Raw genomic sequence first — 16723 nt, 5'->3', positions numbered from 1 at the left:
TACAAAATACAAGATCGTGGCATACAAGGACTTGCTCCAATTGTTATCACTGGCTTTTGGGAGAAACATACGCTGTAGAAGCAATACATCTTCCATCTGATACTGCAGGAAATTTGAGACCAATTCCAGTGACAGGATCAACATCTCTTTCATAGAAACATAGAACAGTACAGCACAGTACAGGCCCTTCGGTCCTCAATGTTGTGCCAAACTATGTCTAAACCCAAGATCAAGCTATCCCACTCCCTATCATTCTGATGTGCTCCACCCGCCTATCCAATAACCGCTTGAAAGTCCCTAAAGCATCCGACTCTACTATCACAGCTGGCAGTGTATTCCACACCCCAACCACTCTCTGAGTGGAGAATCAACCTCGGACATCCCTCCTGTATCTTCTACAAGAACCTTACAGCTATGCCCGAGTAACAGCTACATCCACCCGAGGAAATAGTCTCTGCACGTCCACTCTATCTATCCCCCTCATCATCTTATAAACCTCTATTGTCGCCTCTTATCCTCCTCCGCTCCAAAGAATAAAGCCCCAGCTCCCTCAACCTTTCCTCATAAGACCAAACCAGGCAGCATCCTGGTAAATCTCCTCTGCATTCTCTCCAATGCTTCCGCATCCTTCTTATAATGAGGTGACCAGAACTGCACACAATATTCCAAATGTTGTCTCATCAAGGTCCAGTATAGATGCAGTATAACCTACAGCTCTTAAACTCAAAACCCCTGTTAATAAACGTCAACATACTATAAGCCTTCTTCACAGCTCTATCCACTTGAGTGGCAACCTTCAGAGATCTGTGGATATGAACCCCAAGATCTTTCTGTTCCTCCACATTCCTCAGAACCCTGCCATTGACCCTGTAATCTGCATTCAAGTTTGTCCTACCAAAATGAATCACCTCGCAGTTATCAGGGTTAAACTCCACCTGCCATTTTTCTGCCCAACTCTGCATCCTATCAATGTCTCTTTGCAGCCTGCAAGAGCCCTCCATCTCATCTGCTACTCCACCAATCTTGGTGTCATCAGCAAATTTACTAACCCACCCTTCAGCCTCCTCTTCCAAGTCATATCACAAATAGCAGAGGACCCAGCACTGACCCCTGTGGTACACCGCTGGTAACTGGCCTCCAGTCTGAAAATTTTCCTTCCATCACCATCCTCTGTCTTCTATGAGACATAATGTGGAGATGCCGGCATTGGACTGGGGTAAACACAGTACAAAGTCTCACAACAGCAGGTTAAAGTCCAACCAGTTTACTTGATAGCAAACCCACAAGCTTTCGGGATTTGCCCCTTCGTCAGGCAAGTGGAGAGTTCTGGTCTCAGACAGAGCATGTGTGTGCTGTCATATACTCTGTCTGAGACCGGAACTCTCCACTCACCTGATGAAGGGGCAAACCCCGAAAGCTTGTGGGTTTAGAACATAAGAACATAAATAGTAGGAGCAGGAGTAGGCCATCTAGCCCTTCGAGCCTGCCCCGCCATTCAATAAGATCATGTCTGATCTGAAGTGGCTCAGTTCCACTTTTCCGCTTTCTCCCCATAACCCTTAATTCCCTTGCCTACCAAAAACCTATCTACCCGTGACTTAAATATATTTAGCGAGGTAGCCTCCACCACTTCAACGGGCAGAGAATTCCAGAGGTTCACCACCCTTTGAGTGAAGAAGTTCCTCCTCAACTCCGTTCTAAACTGCTCCCCCGCCTTATCTTGAGGCTGTGCCCTCTAGTCCTGCTACCTTTCTGAGCAGGAAGAATCTCTCTACCTCTACCCTATCCATCCCCTTCATTATCTTATACGTCTCAATAAGATCCCCCCTCATCCTTCTAAACTCCAACAAGTACAGACCCAGTCTGTTTAGTCTCTCTTCATAGTCCAACCCCCTCATCTCCAGTATCAGCCTAGTGAACCTCCTCTGCACTCCCTCCAAGGCCAAAATATCCTTGCGCAAGTGCAGCGACCAAAACTGCGCACAGTACTCCAGCTGCGGCCTCACCAGTGCCCTGTAAAGTTGCAGCAAGGCCCCCCTGCTTTTATATTCTATCCCCCTCGCTATAAAGTCCAGCATCCCATTCGCCTTCTTGATCACCTGCTGCACCTGCAGACTGGGTTTTTGCGACTCATGCACAAGGACCCCCAGGTCCCTCTGCACCGTAGCATGCTGCAGCTTTTTGCCCTTTAAATAGTAATCCCTCCTATTATTCCTGCCAAAGTGGATAACCTCACACTTGCTAACATTGTACTCCATCTGCCAGATCCTCGCCCACTTGCTCAGCCTATCCAGATCCCTCTGCAGACTTTCCACACCTTCCGCACAATTTGCTTTTCCACTCATCTTTGTGTCATCAGCAAATTTCGACACCCTACACTCAGCCCCCTCCTCCAGGTCATCAATATAAATGGTAAATAGCTGAGGCCCCAGCACCGATCCCTGGGGCACTCCACTAGTTACCAACCGCCAACCAGAATAGCACCCATTGATACCAACTCTCTACCTCCTATTAGGCAACCAATCCTCTATCCACGTTAACACCTTACCCCCAACTCCATGCCCCCTAACCTTCTGAAGCAACCCTTTGTGCGGCACCTTATCAAACGCCTTCTGAAAATCGAGAAACACCACATCCACCGGTTCCCCTCTGTCTACCGCACTAGTCACATCCTCACAGAATTCCAATAAATTTGTCAAACACGACTTCCCCTTAATGAATCCGTGCTGCATCTGCTCTATCAAACAATTCTTCTCTAGGTGCCTCGCTATTTCTTTGATGACAGATTCCAGCATTTTTCCAACAACAGACGTTAAACTAACCAGCCTATAATTCCCTGCCTTTTGCCTGCTACCTTTTTTGAACAGCGATGTAACATTAGCTGTTTTCCAATCTTCCGGCACTTCCCCGGAATCCAGCGAAGTTTGGTAAATAATCACTAAGGCATCTACTATCACCTCTGCCATTTCCTTCAGAACCCTGGGATGCATCCCATCCGGTCCTGGGGACTTGTCCACCATCAGTCCCGCTAGTCAATCCAGCACTACCTCTTTAGTGACAGTAATCGCATTCAGGCCCTCAACTCCTACCATCCTTCTATCTTTAATATCCGGCTACCAAATTACTACCAAATAAATTGGTTGGACTTTAACCTGACATTGTGAGTCTTCTTTCTATGAGACAGCCAGTTACTTTCCAATTAGCCAAATTTCCTTCTATCCCACATTTCCTCACCTTCATGAGCCTACCATGGGGAACCTTATCAAACGCCTTACTAAAATCCATGTATACAACATCCACTGCTCTACCTTCGTCTACATACTTAGCTACCTCCTCAAAGAATTCAATCACATTTGTGAGGCAGGACTTACTTCTCACAAAACCATGCTGATTATCTCGGATTAAATGGCATCTTTTATTTGGTTTACTTTAGCCAGACAAATAAGTAATTATGACTTGTAGATGATAAGCGACAGAATTGAGGAAAACAAATGTGGAGAGGTGGTGGTGCAGTGGTAATATCACTGGACAGACGCCCAGGCTAATGATAGAGAAACAGGTTCAAATCTAATCATGGTAAGTGGTGGAATTTAAATTCAATGAACTGATCTGGAACTAAAAAACTAGACCAGCGATAGCGTTCTTTATTAACTGTTGTAAAAATCCACCTGGCTTACTAATGTCCCTTAGAGAAGGAAATCTGCTAACCTGGTCTAGCCTAAATATGGCTCCTGTAATATGGCTGATTCTTAAATGCCCACTGAAACAGCTTAACAAGCCACTCTGTTGCATCAAGCTGCTACAGAAAAGATAAGGAATGAAGGCAAACGGATCACCCCGCCTCAAACCTAGGCACTGGAAATGACAACAGCAAACCCAGTAGTATTTACTCTGAGAAGCCTACCTTACTGACAGCTGGCTGTCAAGCAACAGTGGCAGCACAGGGTACACAGTCAGGACAGAGCTGCCCTATGAACTCTCATGACATTATGTCAAATATAGTCAAGGAATGATTAATAATTACAACTTCCTACCATCTGACCTCCCCTGAGTCCATTCAACTGATCAATCAATACTTCTGTGTTGAATACCATTTAGAGGAAGTACTGATAACGGCAACAGCACAGAACGTAGTTTGGTGGTACCACGAATTACAAGAGCAGGCCAAATCCTAAAGGACATAGTGCTAGATTAGATCTGTGGCACATGGTGAGGGAACCAACAAGAGGGAAAAAACTACTTACTAATGCATGACAGATACAGTGTAATGTGGATAAATGTGAGGTTATCCAATTTGGTAGAAAAAAAACAGGAAGAAATGGCTATAAATCAAGAGAGGGAAGAGTGCAAGGCAACTTAGGTGTCCTCGTACACTAGTTGCTGAAGGTAAGCATGTGGGTGCAGCAGGCAGTAAAGAACACAAATGCTATGTTGGCCTTCATAGCAAAACAGCAAGTCAGGAGCAGCACAGATTAGGTAAAGTGAGGTGTTAGTCTGGTGAAGCTACAACACAGGGCTACTTGCATACCAAACAGTGGGAGCATCATGCAAAAGCTATCCCACAATCAACAGATCAGATCTAAACCATGCAATCCTGCTGCACCAAGACATGAATGGACATTTAAACAACTCCAGAATCCATATTTTACATCCAGTCAAGAAGGCAGACGAGACCTCACTTTAACGCCTCAGTGAAAAACAGTACACAACACCATCAATACTGTTCTCAGTGTCAGCTTTGATTTTTGTGCTCAAGTCTTGGACTGAGGATTGAATCCAGAACCTCATGATCCAGAAATAAAAGATAATACTGCTCCTATTTAGAAGAATGAGGGGGGATCTTATAGAGACATATAAGATAATGAAAGGGATGGATGGGGCAGAGGTAGAGAGATTCTTCCCGCTCAGAAAGGACAGGCAGATAGGTTTTTGACGGACAAGGGGATTAAAGGTTATGGGGAGAAAGTGGGAAAGTGGAACTGATCCACTTCAGATCAGCCATGATCTTATTGAATGGTGGGGCAAGCTCTAAGGGCTAGATGGCCTACTCCTGCTCCTATTTCTTACGTTCTTATGCAGGAGCAGAAATAGGCCATTTGGCCCATCAAATCTGCTCCTCCATTAAATCATGACTGATACGTTTCTCAACTCCATTCTCCCACTTTTTCCCCATAATCTTTGATCCCCATACCAATCAAGAACCTATTTGTCTTAAATACACTCAATGACTTAGCCTCCACAGCCTTCTGCGGCAATGAATTCCAGAGATTCACTACCTCTGGCTGTAGAAATTCCTCACCTCAGTTCTAAAGGATCATTCTGTATAATTTCAACACTTTCACCAGCACTAAATTTTAATGTAATCATTTATTTTAGATTTGGTTAGATCAAAATTAAAATATTGTGGCCTATTTTGGGTAGACTGGACTGGCTACTGCAGAGATTTACTAAGATTCCATAAAGACAAACAGACTTGCATTTATATAGCACTTTCCATGACCAGATGTCTTGGAGCACTTACAGCCATTGAGATACTTTTGAACTGTAGTTATTGCTGTAATACAGGAAATGTAGCAGCCAATTTATACACAGCTGAAAGTGATTACCTGTTTTTTGTGATGTTGACAGAGGGATAAATATTGGCCAGGACACCAGGGATGCATCCCTACACTTTAAATAGTGCCAAGGGATCTTTTACATCAACCCGAGTACATAGATGAGGCCTCAGTTTAATGCCTCACCCAAAAGATAGTGCACTACACCATCAATATTGCTCTTACAATCAGCCTTGATTTTTATGATCAAGTCCTAGGCTGGGACATGAATTCGGAATCTCCTGATCCAGAAGCATGTAGGAGTATAAACCAATTCAGGAGGAAGTAGCACTCTTCATGATGAAGAGTTAAATAGGAATTAACTATTTTCACTGACCATTGAACTGGTAACTAGGAGATAAAGTTAAAGTTTATTTATTAGTCACAATCTGATTTGTATTATTGAATCTGATAGAAGGGCAGTAAAGAAAGGTCAACTATAATAAGATGGAAGTTGTTGTTTGCAGTGACACTACTTGTCACCATATCTTCAGTTTGTATAAGGGCCACTTCCTGAGGTAACTGGAATGCTTTTGAGAGGGATTTTCCACAAGTTACAGACTGGGATTGTTTCTTTGCACACAAATAGTAGAGGAAATCTGGTACCCTTTTGTTCAAAAGACAGCAGATATTGTGACAATTGGAGGTTTCAAGATTTTGTCATGCAAGTGCAGCAAAGGTCGGTATATGGAGCTTTGTTCCTAAGTGATCAGGATTACTCCAGTCCAAGCTGCTTCCCTGTTCAGAGTTTGAGTTGATAATATATTGACAAGTAGAGATACGCAAAGTCTCTTTTCATTAAGATGACCAATTAGAAAATTACTTATCATTTTCATTCATACATTTGATCATGTATTCACTTCATAATTACTATTATGTTTGGAACGTACATAATTTTAGTAAGAGATCCCAGTTTCCAATCTCTCAGCTTGCCACTTGCCCGGATTTCTGTAATTAGGGGGATGGTTTTCTTTTCTGTGAGCTTACCATATCAGGAGTATGTGGTTGGATATTCCTCTAAGACAAACTAATTGTTGATGTCCTCTTTTGCTCATATACAGCAATAAGGATCACAGAGTGTGATGGTGAGGAAAGAGGCCACCAACTCATTATGCCTAGTTGGCTTAATGTCTCTTTCAATTCTGTTGTCTTAAACTTCCCTTTCAAAATGTTTATTCACTTTTAAGAGTTATTATGTATTTTACTTCTAGCTATATTTCTGATATGGCATTTTATAAGCCTACTTACAAAAAGTCAAGAGCACGCAACAGTAATGGGATTTCCCCTTTCCAAATCATCAGGTGTAACAGCAGGCTGGAGATTCAATGTCTTCTCAAACAGACAATCAGTACCAGTACAAGGTGACCCCCATGAACTGTTGAGGAAGAACAGATGTAGCTATTCCAGCACAGTTATCTGGCATCTGACTATAAGGAAAATTTCCCTCATATGTGCCACTGACAAGAAACAGTATAAATGTAGCTCAGTTATAGTACCACTCCATCAACCTCTTCCAGACAATAAATAAGGTGGTGGAATGACTCAACAATAGTAGCACATGCTACATGTATGTAGTACTGTACTATCATGTTTACCAACTTTCAGGCTCAGTTCTGACAGAACCAGTCAGTTCCTGCCCACACCACAGCCGGATCCACACAAAAAGAGAATGCAACTGACTGAACCAAGGAACCTGACCAAAAATAAAACCAATGGGGGTTAAAACCCTTGAATGGTTAGAACCATCTTTGATAGAAAGGAAGATGATTTTGTTCAAGGAAGTCAATCACCATATTCCAAGACATCATTGGATAAAGTTCTTCATGGAAATGTCCTTGGCCAATTAATTCATTTGTGGCCTCCTAAGCACTGGGGCTACAAATTTCGCAAAGGTTATCATTTCCTTCAACAAAGAAGCAAATCATATTGGTCTGCAGCCAGATATTTACAATGTCTAGGCCTTGGTTGTCAAATGCAAGATGATATTTGCACAACATAAATATTAGAAAATGGACAGAACTGCTGCTTCAGATCAATGACTTTTCACGAGGTCTGATGAAGAGTCATCAACCTGAAAAGTTAACAATTTCTTTTCAGAGATGCTGCTTAACCTGGGTGAATGTTTCAGCAGTCTCTGCTGTTATTTCAAAAGTATATCCATCTCCTGGACCTTAAATCGTACAACTGGCAAGTCCCTCACCATTCATGTCACAGTCAAACAGATGACCAACCATATCAACAACATTGCTCAGGAAACAGGCAAAGACTGAGTACTCTGTGACAAGTGGCTCATCTCTGGCACCCTCAAAACCTCTCTATCGACAAGGCTTAAAATACGACTGTGATACAGAATGTTCAATGTTTGCCGGGAATGGATAGCCACAGCCACACTTAAGGAACTCAATGGTAGCCTGGACAAAGCAGTGCACTTGATCAGTGTTCCACTCCCCCATTCAAAACATCCACCTCAATCATATGCATCATATCTGTAATAATTTACAATATGCAACGTCGGCATGATAGCGCAGTGGTTAGCAATGCTGCCTTACAGCACCAGGGATCCAGGTTCAATTCCAGCCTTGGGTGATTGTGCAAGCTCCACAAAGTCTCCCCATGTCTGTGTGGATTTCCTCCAGTTTCCTCCCATGAGCTAGAGATGCATAAGCCTGTGTAAGATGCCCTTACGGAGAGTCGGTGCAAACTTGATGGGCCAAATGGCCTCTTTCTGCACTGTATGGATTCAATAAATTCTATGTGCCATTGAAATTTATTAGCAAAGTGACTTCCACACCTCAGCTCCCCACACAAAAATTCTATCATTCAGAAAAATAATCAAAGCTTTCTTGTAGGAACACCATTACTGCCAATGTTCCACTTGAACCACACACCCTCTCAGTATGTATCCTGAAATCCTCAATTAACATTCTTGCAGCATCCTCATAATTAAAATTCCTGCCACACCATCACTTCAGGGCCGCAAACGTTCAAGTAAAGAACCAGTCACTAGCTTCTCAGGTCAACATCAACAACTTGAATCTATGTAATACTCTCAACATAGTAAAAACATTCCAAAGTGCTTCATAGGAATGTTTTCAAACAATTTCATTAGAATAATAGGAAGCATGGGTCATTTGACCTTTCAAACTTACTCTGTCATTCAAGACTACGACTGAATTACAGGGTCGAAAGTAAAGGAGAGGGTACAGGTACAGGAAGAGGCCAAGGATGCCCCAATAAAGGGAGGGCGTGAGTAAGGTTGGTGGCGTTCCAGCAAATAGGGTACAGGTGAAGGCTGGGATGAAGGCACTTCATCTGAATGCACGAAGCATTCAGAATAAAGTGAATGAGCTGGTGGCGCAGATCAGCACAAGTGGATATGATCTGGTGGCCATTACAGAGACGTGGCTGCAGGGTGACAGGGACTGGGAGCTGAATGTACAGGGGTATCAAGTGTTTAGGAAGGATAGGCAGGAGGAAAAAGGGAAGGGGCGTAGCTCTGCTGATTAAGGATAGCATCAGGGTTGTAGTAAGGGATGATATAGGAGCCAAAGAGCAGAAAGTGGAATCGTTGTGGGTGGAGATTAGGAACAGCAAAGGGAGGAAAACGCTGGTGGGTGTCGTCTATAGGCCCCCAAATAATGATCTGAAGGTGGGGCGGGCTATTAACGCGCAAATAAATGCGGCGTGCAGGAATGGAACGGTGATAATTATGGGGGATTTCAATCTACATATAGATTGGTTGACTCATGTTGGACGCAGTGGGCTTGAGGAAGAGTTCTTGGAATGCTGCCGGGATCGTTTCCTTGAACAGTGTGTGTTGGAGCCAACGAGGGAGCGAGCTATCTTGGATCTGGTGTTATGTAATGAGGCAGGTAGAATTAGGGACCTTGTGGTGAAGGATCCTCTTGGGAAGAGTGATCATCATATGGTGGAGTTTCTGATGCAGATGGAGGAGGAGAAAGTGGGTTCCCGGACACGTGTCCTTTGTTTGAACAGAGGGGAGTACAATAGGATGAGAGAGGAATTGGCGAATATTGATTGGGGGAGCACATTGGAAGGTAGGTCTGCTGAGGAACAGTGGAGGATCTTTAAGGAGATCTTTCTTGGTGCTCAGCAGAAATTTATTCCGATGGTTAAAAAGGATCGTAGGAGGAGAGATACTCAGCCGTGGATAACGAAGGAGGTGAAGGAAAGTGTTAAATTAAAAGCGGATGCGTTCAGAGTTAAGAGGATTGGGAGAGGTTTAAACATCAACAAAGAATGACAAAGAAGTTGATAAAGAAGGGTAGGAGAAACTATGAAACTGGGCTAGCGCTTAATATAAGAAAGGATAGTAAGAGTGTTTTTAAATATATAAAAAGGAAGAGGCTGGCTAGGGTGAACGTTGGACCCTTAGAGGATGAGAGGGGGGGCTCAGTGGTAGGGGATGGGGAAATGGCTGAGGCCTTGAATAACTTTTTTGTTTCAGTCTTCACGGAGGAGGACGTGAATAGTTTGCCGGGTGTTAGCGATGGAAAGGTGGTAGGAGTGGACAGCCCGAATGACATTATTGTTACTAGAGAGGCAGTGCTCGACAGACTGGAGGGACTGATTGTGGACAAGTCCCCAGGACCGGATGGAATGCATCCAAGGGTTCTGAAAGAAATGGCAGAGGTGATGGTGGATGCCTTGGTGATTATTTTCCAAACATCGCTGGATTCCGGGGAAATGCCGGAAGATTGGAAAACAGCTAATGTTACGCCGTTGTTTAAGAAGGGTGGCAGGCAAAAGCCAGGGAATTATAGGCCAGTTAGTTTAACGTCTGTTATAGGTAAGATGTTAGAATCCGTGATCAAGGAGAAAATAGTGAGGCATCTTGAGGAGAATTGTTTGATAGAGCAGACGCAGCATGGTTTCGTTAAGGGGAAGTCGTGTCTGACGAAGTTATTGGAGTTCTATGAGGACGTGTCTAGGGCGGTGGATAGAGGAGAGCCGGTGGATGTGGTGTTTCTTGATTTTCAGAAGGCGTTTGACAAGGTGCCGCACAAGAGATTATTACAGAAGGTTAGGGGGCATGGAGTTGGGGGTAGGGTGTGAGCGTGGATAGGGGATTGGCTGTCAAATAGGAGGCAGAGAGTGGGGGTCAATGGGTGCTTTTCGGATTGGCGGTTGGTGACTAGTGGAGTGCCCCAGGGGTCGGTGCTGGGGCCTCAGCTACTTACCATTTATATAGATGATCTGGAGGAGGGAATCAAGTGTATGGTGTCGAAATTTGCTGATGACGCCAAGATTGGTGGAACAGCAAATTGTGCGGAGGGTGTGGAGAGTCTGCAGAAGGATCTAGATAGGCTGGGCGAATGGGCCAGGAACTGGCAAATGGAATTTAGTGTTGGCAAGTGTGAAGTTGTCCACTTTGAACATAAGAACATAAGAAATAGGAGCAGGAGTAGGCCATCTAGCCCTTCGAGCCTGCCCCGCCATTCAATAAGATCATGGCTGATCTGTCATGGCTCAGTTCCACATTCCCGTCCTCTCCCCATAACCCTTAATCCCCTCGCTTATCAAAAACCCGTCAACCCGCGTCTTAAAAATATTTAGCGAGGCAGCCTCCACCACTTCAACGGACAGAATATTCCAGAGATTCACCACCCTTTGAGTGAAGAAGTTCTTCCTCAACTCCATTCTAAACCGCCCCCCCTTTATCTTGAGGCTGTGCCCCCTAGTCCTACTGTCCTTTCTGAGCGGGAAGAGTCTCTCCACCTCTATCCTATCCATCCCGTTCATCATCTTATACGTCTCAATGAGATCTCCCCTCATTCTTCTAAACTCCAACGAGTACAAGCCTAGTTTATTCAGCCTCTCCTCATAGCTCAACCCCCTCAACTCCGGTATCAGCCTAGTAAACCTCCTCTGCACTCCCTCCAAGGCCAAAATATCCTTGCGTAAGTGCGGCGACCAAAACTGCACACAGCACTCCAGCTGCGGTTTCACCAATGCCCTATACAGCTGCAGCAAGACCTCCCTACTTTTATATTCAATCCCCTTCGCTATGAAGGCCAGCATCCCATTAGCCTTCCTGACCACCTGCTGCACCTGCAGGCTGGGTTTTTGCGACTCATGCACAAGGACCCCAAGGTCCCTCTGCACCGTTGCCTGCTGCAGTTTTTCGCCACGTAAGTAATAGTCCTTCCTACCATTATTCCTACCAAAGTGGACCACCTCGCACTTGCCAACATTAAATTCCATTTGCCAGTTCCTGGCCCATTCGCCCAGCCTATCTAGATCCTTCTGCAGACTAGGAATAATGGTAGGAAGGACTATTACTTACATGGCGAAAAACTGCAGCATGCAACGGTGCAGAGGGACCTCGGGGTCCTTGTGCATGAGTCGCAAAAACCCAGCCTGCAGGTGCAGCAGGTGGTCAGGAAGGCGAATGGGATGCTGGCCTTCATAGCGAGGGGGATTGAATATAAAAGTAGGGAGGTCTTGCTACAGCTGTATAGGGCACTGGTGAGGCCGCAGCTGGAGTACTGTGTGTAGTTTTGGTCGCCGCACTTTCGCAAGGATATTTTGGCCTTGGAGGGAGTGCAGAGGAGGTTTACTAGGCTGATACCGGAGTTGAGGGGGTTGAGCTATGAGGAGAGGCTGAATAAACTAGGCTTGTACTCGTTAGAGTTTAGAAGAATGAGGGGAGATCTCATTGAGACGTATAAGATGATGAACGGGATGGATAGGATAGAGGTGGAGAGACTCTTCCCGCTCAGAAAGGACAGTAGGACTAGGGGGCACAGCCTCAAGATAAAGGGGGGGCGGTTTAGAACGGAGTTGAGGAAGAACTTCTTCACTCAAAGGGTGGTGAATCTCTGGAATTCTCTGCCCGTTGAAGTGGTGGAGGCTGCCTCGCTAAATATATTTAAGACGCGGGTTGATAGGTTTTTGATAGACAAGGGGATTAAGAGTTATGGGGAGAGGGCGGGAAAGTGGAACTGAGCCACGACAGATCAGCCATGATCTTATTGAATGGCGGGGCAGGCTCGAGGGGCTAGATGGCCTACTCCTGCTCCTATTTCTTATGTTCTGATCCAATTCTCATCTTAATTCCAAATTCCTACCAGCCCTTAACTATTTTGTTGATCAAACATGTTTCACTTAACCTTGATAATGACCCTGTCTTCAATACTCTTTAGGGAAGAGGAGTCAAAACACTAATAATCTTTAGAGAAAAAAGTTCCTCCCCATTTAACTCTTAATTGGGAGACTTCTAATTTTGAACTTGCCCAAGTTCTAGACCTCCCCAATGACTGAAAACATTTTCTTAGTATCTACTCTGTCAAGCCTCCTCAGAATTATATATTTCAATAAGATGATCTGTCATTTGTCTAAACTTCAACAAATATGTATATGCCCAACCTACTCAATGTTTCCTCATAAAACAGTTCCTTCATCCCAGGAATCAGTCCAGTGAATCTTCTCTGAACTGCTTCCAAAGCAAGTAAAGGAGACCAAAACTGTACTCAGCATTCTAGGTGTGGCCTCACCAATAGCTTGTACAGCTTCAGCATGACGTGCCTACTTTGATACTGCATTCCCGTTGCGGTAAAGACCAACATTTATCTTCCTACTTCATTGTTGTACCTGTATACTTACTTTTTAAGTGTATTAGGTAAAATGTTAGAATCCGTCATCAAGGAGGAAATAGCGAGGCATCTTGAGGGGAATTGCTAGATAGAGCAGACGCAGCATGGTTTCGTTAAGGGGAAGTCGTGTCTGACAAATTTACTGGAGTTCTATGAGGACGTGTCTAGGGCGGTGGATAGAGGAGAGCCGGTGGATGTGGTGTTTCTTGATTTTCAGAAGGCGTTTGACAAGGTACCTCACAAGAGGTTATTGCAGAAGGTCAGGGGACATGGAGCTGGGGGTAGGGTGTTAGCGTGGATAGAGGACTGGTTGTCAAATAGGAGGCAGAGAGTGGGGGTCAATGGGTGCTATTCAGATTGGCGGTTGGTGACTAGTGGAGTGCCTCAGGGGTCGGTGCTGGGGCCTCAGCTATTTGCCATTTATATAGATGATCTGGAGGAGGGAACCGAGTGTATGGTGTCGAAATTTGCTGATGACACCAGGATTGGTGGAACGGCAAATTGCGCGGAGGGTGTGGAGAGTCTGCAGAAGGATCTAGATAGGCTGGGCGAATGGGCCAGGAAACGGCAAATGGAATTTAATGTTGGCAAGTGTGAGGTGGTCCACTTTGGTAGGAATAATGGTAGGAAGGATTATTACTTACGTGGAGAAAAACTGCAGCAGGCGACGGTGCAGAGGGACCTCGGGGTCCTTGTGCATGAGTCGCAAAATCCCAGCCTGCAGGTGCAGCAGGTGGTCAGGAAGGCTAATGGGATACTGGCCTTCATAGCGAGGGGGATTGAATATAAAAGTAGGGAGGTCTTGCTGCAGCTGTATAGGGCATTGGTGAGGCCGCAGCTGGAGTACTGTGTGCAGTTTTGGGCGCCGTACTTACGCAAGGATATTTTGGCCTTGGAGGGAGTGCAGAGGAGGTTTACTAGGCTGATACCGGAGTTGAGGGGGTTGAGCTATGAGGAGAGGCTGAATAAACTAGGCTTGTACTCGTTAGAGTTTAGAAGAATGAGGGGAGATCTCATTGAGACGTATAAGATGATGAACGGGATGGATAGGATAGAGGTGGAGAGACTCTTCCCGCTCAGAAAGGACAGTAGGACTAGGGGGCACAGCCTCAAGATAAAGGGGGGGCGGTTTAGAATGGAGTTGAGGAAGAACTTCTTCACTCAAAGGGTGGTGAATCTCTGGAATATTCTGCCCGTTGAAGTGGTGGAGGCTACCTCGCTAAATATTTTTAAGACGCGGGTTGACGGGTTTTTGATAAGCGAGGGGATTAAGGGTTATGGGGAGAGGGCGGGAATGTGGAACTGAGCCATGACAGATCAGCCATGATCTTATTGAATGGCGGGGCAGGCTCGAAGGGCCAGATGGCCTACTCCTGCTCCTATTTCTTACGTTCTTATAACAAGATCCCTCCATACCACAGGATTCAGTAGTCTCTTCATTTATGTGATGTTCTGCTTTTCTATTCTTCCTGCCACTTTCTCACATTTTCCAACACTGTACTGCATCTGCCAATTTTTTGCCCACTTGTTCAGTTTATCTATATTCCTTTTCAAACTTTGCTATCTCCTCACAACTTGCTTTCCTACTTGTCTATCTCCGCATTGTCTGCATATATGGCCCCAATATTACTGATCACTTCATCCAAGTAATTAATATAGATCATAAATAATTGCAATCCCAGCACTGATCCCTGATGCACTCCACTTGTTACAGTTTACCAACCTAAAGTTGATCAATTATTCAACTCCGTTTCTTATTAGTTAGCAAATCCTCTATTCAGGCCAATAATTATGGCTGGTAAATCTTTGATGTGGAAGTTTGTTGAATGCCTTTTGGAAACTATATCAACACTCCATCTACTGGTCCCCCTTCATCCACTCTGTTTGTTACATCTTCAAAGAACTCTGATATATTTGTCAAACACAACTTTCCTTTCACAAATTCATGCTGACGCTGCCTGATTGTATTATATTTTTCTAAACGTCCTGTTACTGCTTCTTTAATAATGGATTCTTACATTTCCCAATGACAGATTTTAGACTAAGTGGTCTATAGTTTCCTGCTTTTTATATCCCTCCTTTCTTGAATATTGGGGTTATATTTTCAATTTTCACTCCACTGGAGCCTTCCCCAAATCTAGAGAATTTTGGAAGATTGCAACCATCCATCATCTCTGATTTACCACCTTCCTTTAACACTTTAGGACATAAGCAATCAGGTCCAGCAGACTTGTCAGCCTTTCATTCCATTAGTTTTCCTACTACTTTTTCTAGCAATCATGATTGTTTGAAGTTCCTTTATCTCACTTGCCTCTTAATTTTCTATTATTTTGGTATGCATTCTGTGTCTTCCACTGTGCAAGAACTAATACTTTAATACATCGGAAGATATTACGATAGAGAATTAAAAGGTTGCTCAGAGAAGTCGAATTTAAGAAGCTTTAGAATAAGAGGAGTAGAGAGGTCTGGGGAGAGCATTCCAGAGATTACAGCCTTGGCAGCTGAAAGAGCAATTAAAATTCGGGATGAGTAAGGGGCCAGAATTAGAGGACTGCAGGAATCTTGGAGTGTTGTACGGCTGGAATGTGGTGACATTTGGTTCCATCACTTCACCAGTTTGCTCAACCTCAAAGTATTTCTCTTTCTATATGAAATCTAATCTTAAATAAGTTCATAAGTTCTTAAGATATAGGAGCAGAATTAGGCCATTTGACCCATGAAGTCCACTCGGCCATTCGATCACAACATATGCTCCTCATCCCCATTTTCCTGCCTTCTCCCCATAACCCTCCAACCCATTACCACTTAAAAATATGTCTAACTCCTTCCTAAATTTACTCTCTGTCCCAGCACCCATCACACTTTTAGCGAATTCCACAGATTCACAACCCTTTGGGAGAAATAGTTTCTCCTTAACTCTGTTTTAAATTTTCTATGCCTTATCCTAAGACTATGTATGACCTCACGTCCTAGAATACCCACAAGACCATACCTTTATCCATACCTTTTATCATCATGTACATCTCAATTTGATTTCCCTTCATTCTTCTAAATTCTAGAGAGTATAGGCCTAAAGTGTTCAATCTCTCTTCATACGACAATGAATTCTAACATACTTCAACTGGACTTTTGAAAGATCAAGTCACATATTTTGGCTTGTTCCTTTCCCATTGATTCCAATCCTGTCTCTCAATCACTCCAGCAAAATAAAAATGTTTGATTTTGAACTGCAATTCAAAGCAGACATCCTCTAAATCACCAAAATTACTTACACTTCTGCAATATTACCCACTTCCATCTTTATCGCCTCAACTCACTCCATTATTCACAACTAAATTTGATTGCTCCAATATTTTTTCCTGCCTTCTATTGTCCATAGTCCAAAAACTTACCATGCTCTATCAATCACCTTGTCCTCTAACGTGGTCTTCCTAATTCTAGTCCCAGAAGAGTTACCTCTACCAATTTTGCTCCCTACCACTTCCCTTTGTACCTCTGCAATCTGATCTCCTC

General features: G+C 44.1%; 1 protein-coding gene across 2 annotated transcripts in view; it reads right to left on the bottom strand.

Annotated features, from left to right (window-relative positions):
- The window catches only part of dnm1l (dynamin 1-like), a 59721-nt gene that overhangs the window by 42282 nt on the left and 716 nt on the right, over positions 1 to 16723 (bottom strand). The window lies entirely within an intron of this gene.

Source organism: Carcharhinus amblyrhynchos, chromosome 6 (genome assembly GCF_965287045.1).
Source record: "Carcharhinus amblyrhynchos chromosome 6, sCarAmb.v2.hapA, whole genome shotgun sequence".
In the NCBI taxonomy this organism is placed as follows: Eukaryota; Metazoa; Chordata; class Chondrichthyes; order Carcharhiniformes; family Carcharhinidae; genus Carcharhinus; species Carcharhinus amblyrhynchos.
The sequence above is the reverse complement of the archived record's forward strand: the minus strand, read 5'-3'. Positions and strand labels throughout refer to the sequence as shown.